We start from the raw sequence: 12,222 nt of genomic DNA on the forward strand, positions 1-12,222 counted from the left end.
CAAACCCATCCAGCAAGAATGAAGGCGAGATTGACAACTTAACATCTACTATTATTGGCTACTTTGGTAGCACAGAGTCACCAAGTTTAATGGCAGAATCTCATATCTCATGATGTTATTAACTCTGCAGGGAATGACACTGCGTCATATACTCAAGTACATAGTGACATTGCATTATATGTTGTACAGGGAAAAAAAACATGTACCTCTATATCAGTATCAATCAAATGGTTTAGGTTAAACTGGTATTAAAACTGAAGCAAATGAATGTTTAGATAAAGTATATATATGTATTTATGTACTTTTTTATAGAACTTATATGAACTCTCTTTTTAAAATAGCATTTATATGAACTGCTGTTGTATATCTCTCTTAATAGCCTTTTTGTATTATACTAATTGAATGACTTTTTCTATTGGCTGTGTGATCGGAGTTGTAATTAATTGATATGTATAAGAACAATTGTACATTTGGTACTTATTATCAGCACTGAAGAAGGGTACTGGATACCTGAAAGCTTTGTTGCTTTTTCTATTGCTTTTATGTTAAAACTTCTACTGTCCTATGTTGGTGTCAGTTGTTTTGTTGGGACTATTACTTATTTATACTACTGCTCCTTTATTCTGGTGAGCTTTTTGTTGTGTTTTAGAAATTCAGCAGTAACAGCGTGCACAGTGAGACCTTTACAAAGGGGTGCTAGATGCAGGCATATGTCACAGCTACCCCAGGAGATATAAAACATTGGATGCGCATCAGCAAATATGTCATGACATTGTTAAGGCAGAGTGCACTACCACAGAGAGTCAGCTAGAAATGGTCAAGAGTCATCTAGAAATTGTCAAGAGTCCGCCAGGGTGTATGCAAGGAGTTCTAGCACTATGTGGAACTGGAAGAAAGTAGGGATAATGCCATGATCAAAGACCACAAAAAAAAAAAAAAAAAAAAAAAAAAAATTAAATGAAATAAACAACAGGCTACTGATCCAAAAGATTTTATTATACAAAACTTTAGTGTATCGGCCCAACAGCTTTCAAGAAGTAACCAACAATGTAAAACATCCCCTTATATAACAAACATACGCTGATTATTCGATTAATCAGTAAAATAATAGAACAATTAAATTAAATATTTCCAATTAATCTCACAGTTTAGACCATGTGGTACCAAGGTATTATATTTCAGTACAAAAACTGACTCTTTAAAAAGAAGTTTATCTTTCAACATAAAATTGTCTCCTAATTTAACTAACACTTTTTCAAGAATTGCCCCTTGTAACAATGTAAAATCACTATTATGATATTCCATAAAATGAGCAGCAATAGAACTTTCTGTTTTCTGCTTCTTAATGTCCCTAATGCCATGATCACACTGATTTGTGATATGGTAGCACACCAAGCATCCATGTTCACCTTCATTCATATACTAGTGAGGACTTAGCAAAGTCAAAAAGGAGACAGCTTTGGAAGAGACAGAGGAAAGGATACTGGGTACATGTGAGCATATCACATCTCACTACAAGTGCTTCTCAAGAAGGTGTTTGAAATATTAGAGAGAAACTAGCATAACAGATTTCATGCAGGCCACTTCTGCATTCATTTACATGTAGCAGAACCTCTCATTTGAGCTCCATGTCCCACAGCGCTATTCGTTTTGTGCCTGTAGGATGACCTGCATTAAGTAACTTATAACTTCACAGCAAGTCACCATCCAACTCACATGACAGCCCATTCAAGATCACATACACCTTAACCTACTCTATCTTTAAAAGATGTCATGTATGACACATTTGACGTTAACCTACTCAGATTCCAGCTAGATATTTCTGCTACTTACTATCTGACTTTCACACACACACGTCACTGTTTACCTCAAAAAATAAAACAAAAAAGGCAGAGTATGTGACTGCAGAATGCAACCCATTATTAAGACACTTTGCATCTGCATGAAATGCATTTCTATAATGGTACAGCTTACATTTAAGTAAATGTCTGGAAGGAAAGTTGCACATCATAACATTCAGATTGCACTGAATTACTACCTTTAATGGTCTATCCATTATCAGTTTTACAGCTAACATTTACCAAAAATATAAAACAAGTACTATACCCTATTAAGAGAAACACTCCTTAAAAATAAAGAAAGATTATGAGTATCCTGCAATGTAAACTAGCCGTTTGCCACTTCACCCTCAGAACTGCTCACATGATGATTTATACTTCTGAGGACACAATGCATTGTGTGTCAGAAAATTAAAAAAATCTGATGTGCAGTACTTTATCAGTCGGCATTAACTCATTTCAAATATGCAATAGTTAAAACTGAGCATTGCATAATGCAAAAAATTATGGATTTTTCATTCAAGTGCAAGGTATGTACTCAAGTTAAACACTAAAATAACACTTTTTTGTTAAATGTACCACTTCAAGAGATTCAGTACTGACGTATTAAGTATACCACCTAAGTATAACTTCTTGTGCAAAACAGTTAAAATGAAATTATTCCTTATATGATACCTAACGACATCACTAAACAGATGTCAACCAGTAATTAGGCATGACTTTTAAAAGAATAATATCAGTACCTGTTCCAAAATGAAAAAAAAAATAAGAATAAGATGGAATGTCTGATGAATAATGACAGTAGATAATGCACCACACAGCATAGACCACACTTATCACTGCATGCATCAATTGTGTTTTTTACAAGAAAGGAAACATTAACCTAAGTGTCATGGTCCATAGTCCTGGACTAAATGCCACCTCTTCAACTGTGCAGCCATATGCTGTGCAGGAGCTTGCCACATGGGGCCCCTTACTAATGCTTCCGGCTGGTCATCATTAGTCATTGTAGGACTGGACCTTGGAGATGCAGTGACAGCATGGATCACTTTATCAGCAGATAGGGCATGATGGTGTAACAGAATGCAACACAACCAGTAAACATTTTGCATGCAGTAGCTGGGCCAAACTGAAGGGTACCCTCAAATTTATTCAGGCACCTAAATCTACTTTTCAACATGCCAAACCCTCTCTCAAAGGCAATATGGGTCTGTGACACAGCTGTATTAAAATTATCTTCTACAGCTCCACTCGAATTTCTCACTGGTGTCATGAGCAATGGCTCCAGTAGATATCCAGCATCACCTGAAAAAAAAAGAGAAAGAGAGAAGGGGGAGAGACAAATCAAAGAAGAAGTAGTTTACTATCAAGCAATACATTTACTTATGAATAACTACTTACATAATAAAAGAAAAAAAATTCACTTACCAACAAGATGCTCACTGGGCATCCTACAAAACATGAAGAAGTGGTAGAATGAGCTGTGCCAGAATGCTTGGCAGATACACTGCTGATGCACCCCAAGGTATCTCACACTACATGGCAGATGATGGAATAGTAGCTATTCCTATTGCAGTACAACTTCCCTAGTGGACCAGATGGGGCCCTAATTACAACATGGATGCAAACTATCACACCAAGCAGTTCAGGGAAACATGCCACCCCATGAAAGGCACAGATGGCCTGGGTCAGATCTGAGTTGACACAGGAAAACAGATGTACTGATCCATATATTCCAAGAGTACATCCAGGAACTGCTGAAGATTCCTTGAGGCAGAAGCTTACGAGATAACAAACTTGTCCCCAGTCTGTCTCTGGGAGGTCCCCATGGCAAGAATAGCAGGGGTTATAAATACCTTAGTATCCTCAGGGGTAGGATGGCCACACATCCAAGTACCACTGTGAGTGCCATACATACTCACTAAGACCCTTACAATATCCCCATCCACTCTAAATCTGTCAATTATCTCCTGATTATCAAACTTATGACGTGTTATTCTCTATCTATTTCTCCTCTTTCTTCATCAGTGAGTACCACGGGACACAAGCAGTTTTGGCTCTGCCAAAACAAGCAGCTCAAACCAGGAAATAGTAAGGCTGGCAGCAAGAGAAAGCATCTTTACTGATTGCAAACTAGATGGAAAAGGTGCTATTTCACCTTTTGTAACGAATATGCTCACGACGTGGAAATGTGTAAAAATAATGATTATGGATCACAAACAGACACGAGAAAGACTTACAAGAATATTAGGATTTACATAATTTCTCATTTACATCTCATTATTTGATCATTATTCATAGCCATCACATGTTAGCTTAAGTGGCCTCTATGAATCCTTTACATGGTCTCTTAACAACTATGAATACCAGCTTAAATCTCTATCCAATGCGAATTCAAAATCTGGTTCTGGGACAACAGCCAGGCAAACCTCAACACAGTACTAGTGGCAACAGCCCTGGATACAGTATCTACAGAATAATAAACACATGTTAAACAATGAGTAGTGACAAAAGAAATGGAATAAACTAAACCACACAAAGCAGATATTTTCTTCACAAGAGGAAACTGCAACTAAAACTTTTTTTCATACTTTCATAATGAGTCAAAATAAACTTTAGCATATAAGATTGACAATTTCAAATTCTATAAGTCAAATTTGCAGAAGCATACCCTTTTCATCCAAACTTATCAATAGTTTTACCATCCCATACTAATTAAAGTTATAACTGATGGGTCAGGTCTGGGATAGTTATATAAAAATTTGAAAGGCTGAGAAACGTTGTACATTATATCTGTTTTCTTGTGTGCAGCAGGCTGTCTGTCAGGGAAACCACAGGCTGTGACAAACACATTCTCCAGTGCTGACAGAATTGGGGGATGGATGAAGGTTCTGGAAATTCTAGTTGTAACAACTCATACTATTTCCTGAGGGATTGGAAAACCTCAGTGTTCTTCCACTGAAAATGCTGGCACATTTTGGAAGCAATCTCAGAGAAAGATAATCCCTCACATGGAGATTTAGAAACCATACTGTCCTGTGAATCTGAATTAGAAATTGGAGGAGAAAAACCTGTGCCTATCTCTTCATATTCAGGAAAAGAGGAATCCCTTTTTCTTTAACCAGAAACCTCCTTATATGAAAGGTTGATAGCCTGCACATAACCCTGAGCAAATTCCAGTAAATTACTCCTTACCAGAGAAACTGGACCAGGAGAAGTTAAATGCTTAGTTTTCTGTTTCTTTTTGACTGGAAGGTTGGGCCAAACAAACCTATTATTGCAAGTAACAGCTTCCATAGGGATGAGCATAACATTCTGGTTAAGCAGGGGCACATTCCCTGCCCCTTTTCCTCAAGACCAATAAGAGTGGCTCTCCCATGCTTGCTAAGGGGGCCCCAACAGCTGCAGAGGATGTGGCAAAGCCCTTGTCCATTGTGGCTATATGGACAACAACAGAGGTATTTGAGGGAAACGATGAGTGGTCTGAGGAACCAGCTTTGGCCACAGCAAGTCAGTCACCTATAGCTGAGGCAAATTACTTAGCCTGCTGTAGTGGCAAAGGGTGCTTAGTTAACTTTTTCTGTTTTGGCTGGAAAAAAATCTGATGGAGGGATTGCTAGCTTGTTCCATGGTCAAGCCAAAAATAATGCTTTTTCCCCAGGGAAGTTTACAACGATATCTGTTAAAACAGGAAAGTTGCACAAAAATCACTTTTTCACATAAAATAACACAATAAAAAGTACTTTAAACACTTTCATCAACCCATAAATAAAATAAACACAGTTCTCAACATAAAAAGTAGTTTTTAACAACTTTTTACTACAAAAGTTAAAAAGTACGCTCCCATTTAAAAGTAAATAAAAGTAATGTCACAGTCAATGAAAATACTTTTCTGTAGATCTAAAATAGTAGTTTTAGTCAACAAAGTACTTAAAACAATAACAAGAGTAATGTGGAAGTCTTTTTTCCCCCAAAGGGAACTTAACTTCCAAACAAAGGAATGGTGTTAGCCGACCATCAATTCTCTAAAGTCTGCAGAGATGCACTCTCTTCAGCAGCAGGAAAGCTCTGAAGGGCTTGGCACCCACACCTGTTTTTAGTGGGTTCAACTCAAACTGTTGCTATTGGTTTGGGGATGTGAAAAATGCCATGAACCTATGACAGCTGGCCAGCTGTTATACCCTATGCAGAATATAACCCATATAGCTTAGATTACTGCAGCAGTGATCAATATCACAGTTTGCATATGTGTGAGATTTAATAATAATCAATATTTTATATGGATTTAACATGTGTGTGCATCACCAATGAGCTGGTACCCTTGCATTGTTTATTTGAAAAACACATTTAGTTTTAGATTTAGCTTTTCCTGATTTGGTAATTCAGGCCCCAGTGTTAACATTAGTGTCTCATGGTAAAACGTATGTTGCACTTTGTAGTTGTCACATGGATTGCAACATTTTTAACCTGAGCAGATTAGTTATTTCTTAGCAAAAATAATTTGAAGGGGAGCAGCACTGTTTTCTTCTATGTAATTGTGTGTGTCTCATTGCTGATTTATTTGTATCTTATTAAAGATCATATGCAATAAAACATTTTACTACTTCTCCTTGTTGTAATTGTGCTCTCATCATGTAAATAGGCCATCACTGAGATCATCCACATTTTCTAGTTGGCAGACAACTATTTATTTCAGTGTCTCATCTGTGTTATTACACTACATGTAGTGTAATAACACAGATGGAACACTCTAAAACAATGGAAATCTTATCCTGTTCCATTTGATTTTATTATAATTGCATTTAATTACTTATTGATTTTTCTGTCTGATTGCCTGACTGGGATGCTTTCTGTTCAATTTATATCTTGAAATCTGCTGCAGATTACAGCAAATGAGCCCACATACCTCAAGCTGTTTCCCCCACAACTGCTTGATAAGAAGGCAGGACAGGATGGCAAATATTAGGAAGTAATTGGACAGCTGATCAGCATACAATAAGCAAAGCAAAAATACCCTTATTAAACATAAATAAAGTTCCACTGAAGTAACATAAATTAAAAACTAGACAACAAGAGCACATTTACACGCAAAAAAGAAACAGTAAGCATTTGCACAAGCTCATTAAGGTTACTGAATTGTTTGTAAAATGCCCACAGCCTAGAGTCTGAATTATCCTTACATGGGTCAATATGAACTGGCAAGGTAAAGCTACAGTGTTATAAGCTTGAAGCTGGAACAATGTAGCAAACCATCTTAAGGCACAGTTTAATAAAGTATGAAATAGCAACTTTGCTGCAGTCATAGGTAAATTCAGTAACACTGCATTCTCTTGGTATTTGCACTTCTGAGGTTGATTTTTGGTTGGTATGTGACAGCTTAGCATCAGACAAGACCTAACTGGGTTCCTGATAGACATGCACAGCCATATAAACACCTTCAGATTCCATTTCCTGGTGTCCTTTAGTAAGCGCCATTAGTCCTATATTTAAACATTTGGGACATTCTTGGTGTAATGGATATAAGGTTTCAAGACTGATTTGACCAGAGAACTTGTTAGTAACACTGCAGCAGTACACTTTCTTTCTTGAATGAATGAATGAATAAATGAAGTCGGGCATTAATCAGTTTTGTAACTTATGATTTCCTATGCAACAGAATCAGTTGCTGTTACTGCTCATTTCATTCTCTCTCAACTTATTACAACATAAAATAGTATTAACAGTGTGTTTTACAACTGTCAGCAGCACTATTTATAACTTATCTAGTTAGATCACTGTTTGTTAATATGCAATAAATGCAAGCACACTTTTCCCACTGTTATGGTGTTTTGAGCAGACTGCTGTAACCATTTTAGGAGATTAACACTGAACTGTGGGAATCACTTTATTAGAAGTACCTAAAAATGACAATACATTTATAGTAAATACATGTTGGTTACTTACAAAAGTGTCTGTTCATATCATGCTGTTTTACAATTTATAATACAAGCACTGTATACAAAGGGGAAGCAAAACTGACTCTTAGGTTTCCAGTGCATACTGTATAACAAGTATATTAACATAAAAATGGGGGTGCACCCTGCAAAATAGTAGAGATGAGCTAACTGCCATGCCTGGAAGAGGGGAATGTCAACATTATGGAATGCACTTTATCGTGCAAACTATGTTTGACATTCCTCTCTTTTGATATGTTAGGTTTAGATGTTATTTTTCGGTCGAATCCACGTTTGATTTTAGTGCATTCAACCTTATCATGGTAAACCGTCTAGACAGCTGGCAGTCTGTATGCTGAAAGCATTCAGACATGTGACTAAATTGTGACTTCCTCAGAAAGAATTTCTTTCAATGCCTTAGAATTTAGTACAGATTCACACAAATAATTTCTATCACCCCACCTCCATTTTCAGATAAGAAAAACTGAATGCAAAAGTTTCTTTGAATGGATTTAGGTTTCGTACCCAATCAACATATCTGCATCCCATTTACCCCAGCACCATTAGCAACTATCATCTACTTTGTGCTTCTTAGATGTATTCAGTGTCTAACAGTACATAACTTTATATCAAGGTTAGGAGTGCAGAAAATTGATATTGTTAAATTTATCCAGGAAATACTAAATATCAACTGTTCCTTTCTAAAGTGAATCTATAAGTTACATGAAACACTAAATGTATTCAGTAACACTATATCAGATACACTAAAGGACTTCAGTCCCATCAATCTTAAAGAGTAAGAAGAGCCAAGCTTCTGTCAATGTTAATTACCTAACAAAGGTAAATGATCATACAGGACAAAGCCTGGGCCCACTGATGCATAACTGGCACTCCCTCTTCCTAGAATGCATATGCACAATGCTAAGAAGTTATAGTAACATCCTTGTGACATGTTCTACACAGAATTATTTCCTACCTAAAGGAGACAAGCTCAAGTACCTGCAGGGATGCTACAATGGGGTTCTTTCATTACTTCAACCAGTCAATGAATCCGCAGCTTCACCTATGCAACTTGCATAAGATGCGTCTGTAGTTGAAATATTCAGTAATCGGGGACTATTGATACAGAAGTAAGGCTGCTGTCTGTGCAACTTTTATTTCATGTTTGTGAATAAACTCAGGGCAAATGAAGGGTCAGATGAAGTGACCGGATGAAGTAGTTGCTGACCCACTGTGCTATACTGGGAGGCAGGGTGTGAGGTTCCTTTCTGCCTGTGGGGCCTCTGCTGGAGACCAGATATTGTGCAGGCTGCAACATCAAATGAAGGGAGGAGTGACAGATGACCAGTGCAAGATATGTAACTCCATACACTATGCACTGTGATAACATTGTTTGCTGATCTATTAGGGATTTTGGCCAGTCAGCAGTTAATGATGACTTCCAAGACCTTACTTTCCAGACCCAGGTTTTAGTAGCCACAATGGTCTGTCCTCCAAGAAATTGGGAAGCTTGCCCAATAATGGAATAGGTGTGGGATCACATGGAAATCAACTGTTGCAGCACTCAATGGAGGGTGGTGGTTGCCTATAGAATAAGACAGATTAGTGGTGGTAAGGCGGGGTACAGAAAAAGAAATGCTGAAGAAATATTTTGAATAAGGAAAGCAGCATGTTCACATTTCAGCAGGTGATAGCCCCTTTGAATCACTGTCACTCAAACAACACTTTCACCTCAGAATAATAAGTATGCCCTTGGGACTTTATAGCTAAGATGAAAAATGAGGGTCTAAATGGAACGAATGGACATCAATATAGATTCTTGAAATTAGATTATTTTCTTTTAAGCTCTGTCACTTATAATTCTGAAAGACAGATGTATCTCAGGAGGGGCAGTCTTTACTTTATGGAAGAAGGCTGACATTCTCCCTTTCCATAAAGGCTGTACTCTAGTGAAGTCTCTAACTTTAGACCCATCTCCATATGAAAATCAATATCAAATACCTTAGAAAGGATGATTCATTCCCAAGAGACAGCTTTCCATCACAGACCATCATCTCTCTTTCCCAAAACAGATTATGGAAAAACTTAGGCATCCTTATGGCCCTGTCTCTTACTTGCTGGGCTTATCAGAAATGACCGTAACAATGGACAAGTCAGTGTAGCACTTTTCATTACACTTTCTAAAACCTTCACTACTATTCACCATGGCACATTCATAAGCAAGCTTGGCTGTACTGATCTGGGGACATGCACACTACACCAGTTTACTTATTTCTTGACAGGAAGAAACTATAGAACAAAATGGAGAAGAGCCAGTTCCAAGCCTATCACTTCCTTGGGGCACCCCTTAAGGGTTTACATTAGTTGTCCTGCTGTTTTAGTAAATGTGAACCAAAAGTCCTTTTACTGTGATGGCATTCATCTTTTTCATTCTGAGGATGATGCAACTAGTATGTCCTTGGCAAATCATTCCAGAGCAAAACAAAAATACAGATGGGATTTTTGAAACTGCAACTCTGGTTGTGAATATCAAGGTTGTCATTAAATGTGTATAACACCAAAAAAAGAAGTTATGTCTTACCATAATATTCTATCTATGTTGTTGATCTTCTTCCATTCATCACTGATGGGTTCGGTTCCGAGCCCACGGAACTGAGTCGGCCTAATACCAAGCTCACATACACCAAAAACTCTCAGCTAAGCTGCTACCTACAATGCCCTTTGCACAGTTACCTCAGATTGAGTTTGCATGAAACATATAGAAGTAAAAAGCAGAGGCCATTTCTGTGCAAAAACCCTGAAAACACCACAAGGACCCATAAGATCCACCAGGAGCCTTTGGTGGGGGACGGAGGGTGGAATGTGATGAATGGAAGAAAATCAACAACGCAGATGGAATGTTATGGTAAGACATAACTTCTTTATCTGATGCTGCTAATCTTCTTCCCATTCATCACTGATGGGACAGAATCCCAAGCTACTTGAAAACCTGGCTGGCCCTTATGGAAGAACATTCCTGAGTACCACCGAGCCAAAGGCCGCTCTTCCCCGGAGATGTTTGATGAAAGTGCGAGGTTTAGCCCAAATGGCTGCTGCACAAATGTCATCCATAGAGGCTCTGGAGTGAAAAGCAACAGAAGCTGCTATGGCTCTCATTGAATGTGCTTTGATATTGACAGGTTTAGGCTCATTTGCATGTGAATATGAAAAGGCAACACAATCTCTGAGCCATTTTGATAAAGTGACTTTTGATACAGCACATCTCATTTTTTGGTCCAGAGAAGGAAATGAAAAGTTGATCTGACTTGCGGATAGATTTAGTCCTATCCAAGTAAAAATAAAGTTGTCTATGTACATCCAATGAATGTTGACAGTATTCTCCTTTATTGGAATAATTTGGGAAAAACACTGAGAGTTCAATGGATTAGTTCGCAGAGAAATTAGAAGTCACTTTGGGGAGAAAAGATGGATTAGTATGAAGTTATACTCTGTCTTTATGACAAATTAAATACGGGCTCTTGATGCATAAGGCTTGTAATTCTGATATCCATCTAGCTGATGTGACAGCCACCAAAAACAGAGATTTCCATGACAGAAATTTGAGGTCACATTTTGCAGCAGGCTCAAAAGGGGGTAAAGAGATAGACTGTAGTACCAGGGAGAGATTCCATGCCTCTAAAGGATGCCTGATTGGAGGTCTGCTATGAAAAACTCCTTTGAGAAAGGTCTTGCATATGTGGGTGGAGATAAATGGAATGCCCTCTATACCATTATGAAAATTGGGAATAGCTGCTAAGTGGACTCGAATGGTAGAAGCTGATGCTCAATTCTCAAAAAACTCAGAAAGGTATTGAAGTATAACAGAGACTGGAGCTGACAGGAGGTCTAGCATCTGTTCTTTAGACCAGACAGCAAACCTTTTCCACTTATTTCTGTAAAGTGTTCTGGTGGATGGCTTATGGGAGGCCAGAATAATATCGCGAACAGGTGAGGAGAAGGTTTCCTGCATGGAGATTAATGGAAGTGGCGAAACCAAGCATTCAGCTTGTGAGTGGACAGATTTGGGAGAGTCAACCCTTGGGGGTGAGAAATTAAGTCCAGATGAGTGTCTAGGATCCATGGAGGTTGTAACAGGTGAGGCCGGAGGAAGGGGAACCACACTTGTCGAGGCCAGAATGGGCAATGAGGATCACCTTGCATCTCAGCCGAATTGCTTTCTTCAAAAATAGGGGAAGCAAGGGAATTGGAAGATAAGCATAGAGGAGACCGGTGTGCCAATCATGAGTCAAAGCATCTCTCAGGGACTCCCCCTCTGGGGGAAAGAGGGCAAAGAAGCTGCTGCATTTGTTGTTCGAAGGGGAAGCAAAGAGATCGCAGCAAGGCTGGCCCCATCGGCTGAAAATTTCTGCCATCATGTTTAGATTGAGAGACCACTCGTGTGGAAGGAGGAT

The sequence above is a fragment of the Protopterus annectens genome, chromosome 8.part0 (genome assembly GCF_019279795.1).
Source record: "Protopterus annectens isolate FY-2018-M chromosome 8.part0, PAN1.0, whole genome shotgun sequence".
NCBI lineage: Eukaryota > Metazoa > Chordata > Ceratodontiformes > Protopteridae > Protopterus > Protopterus annectens.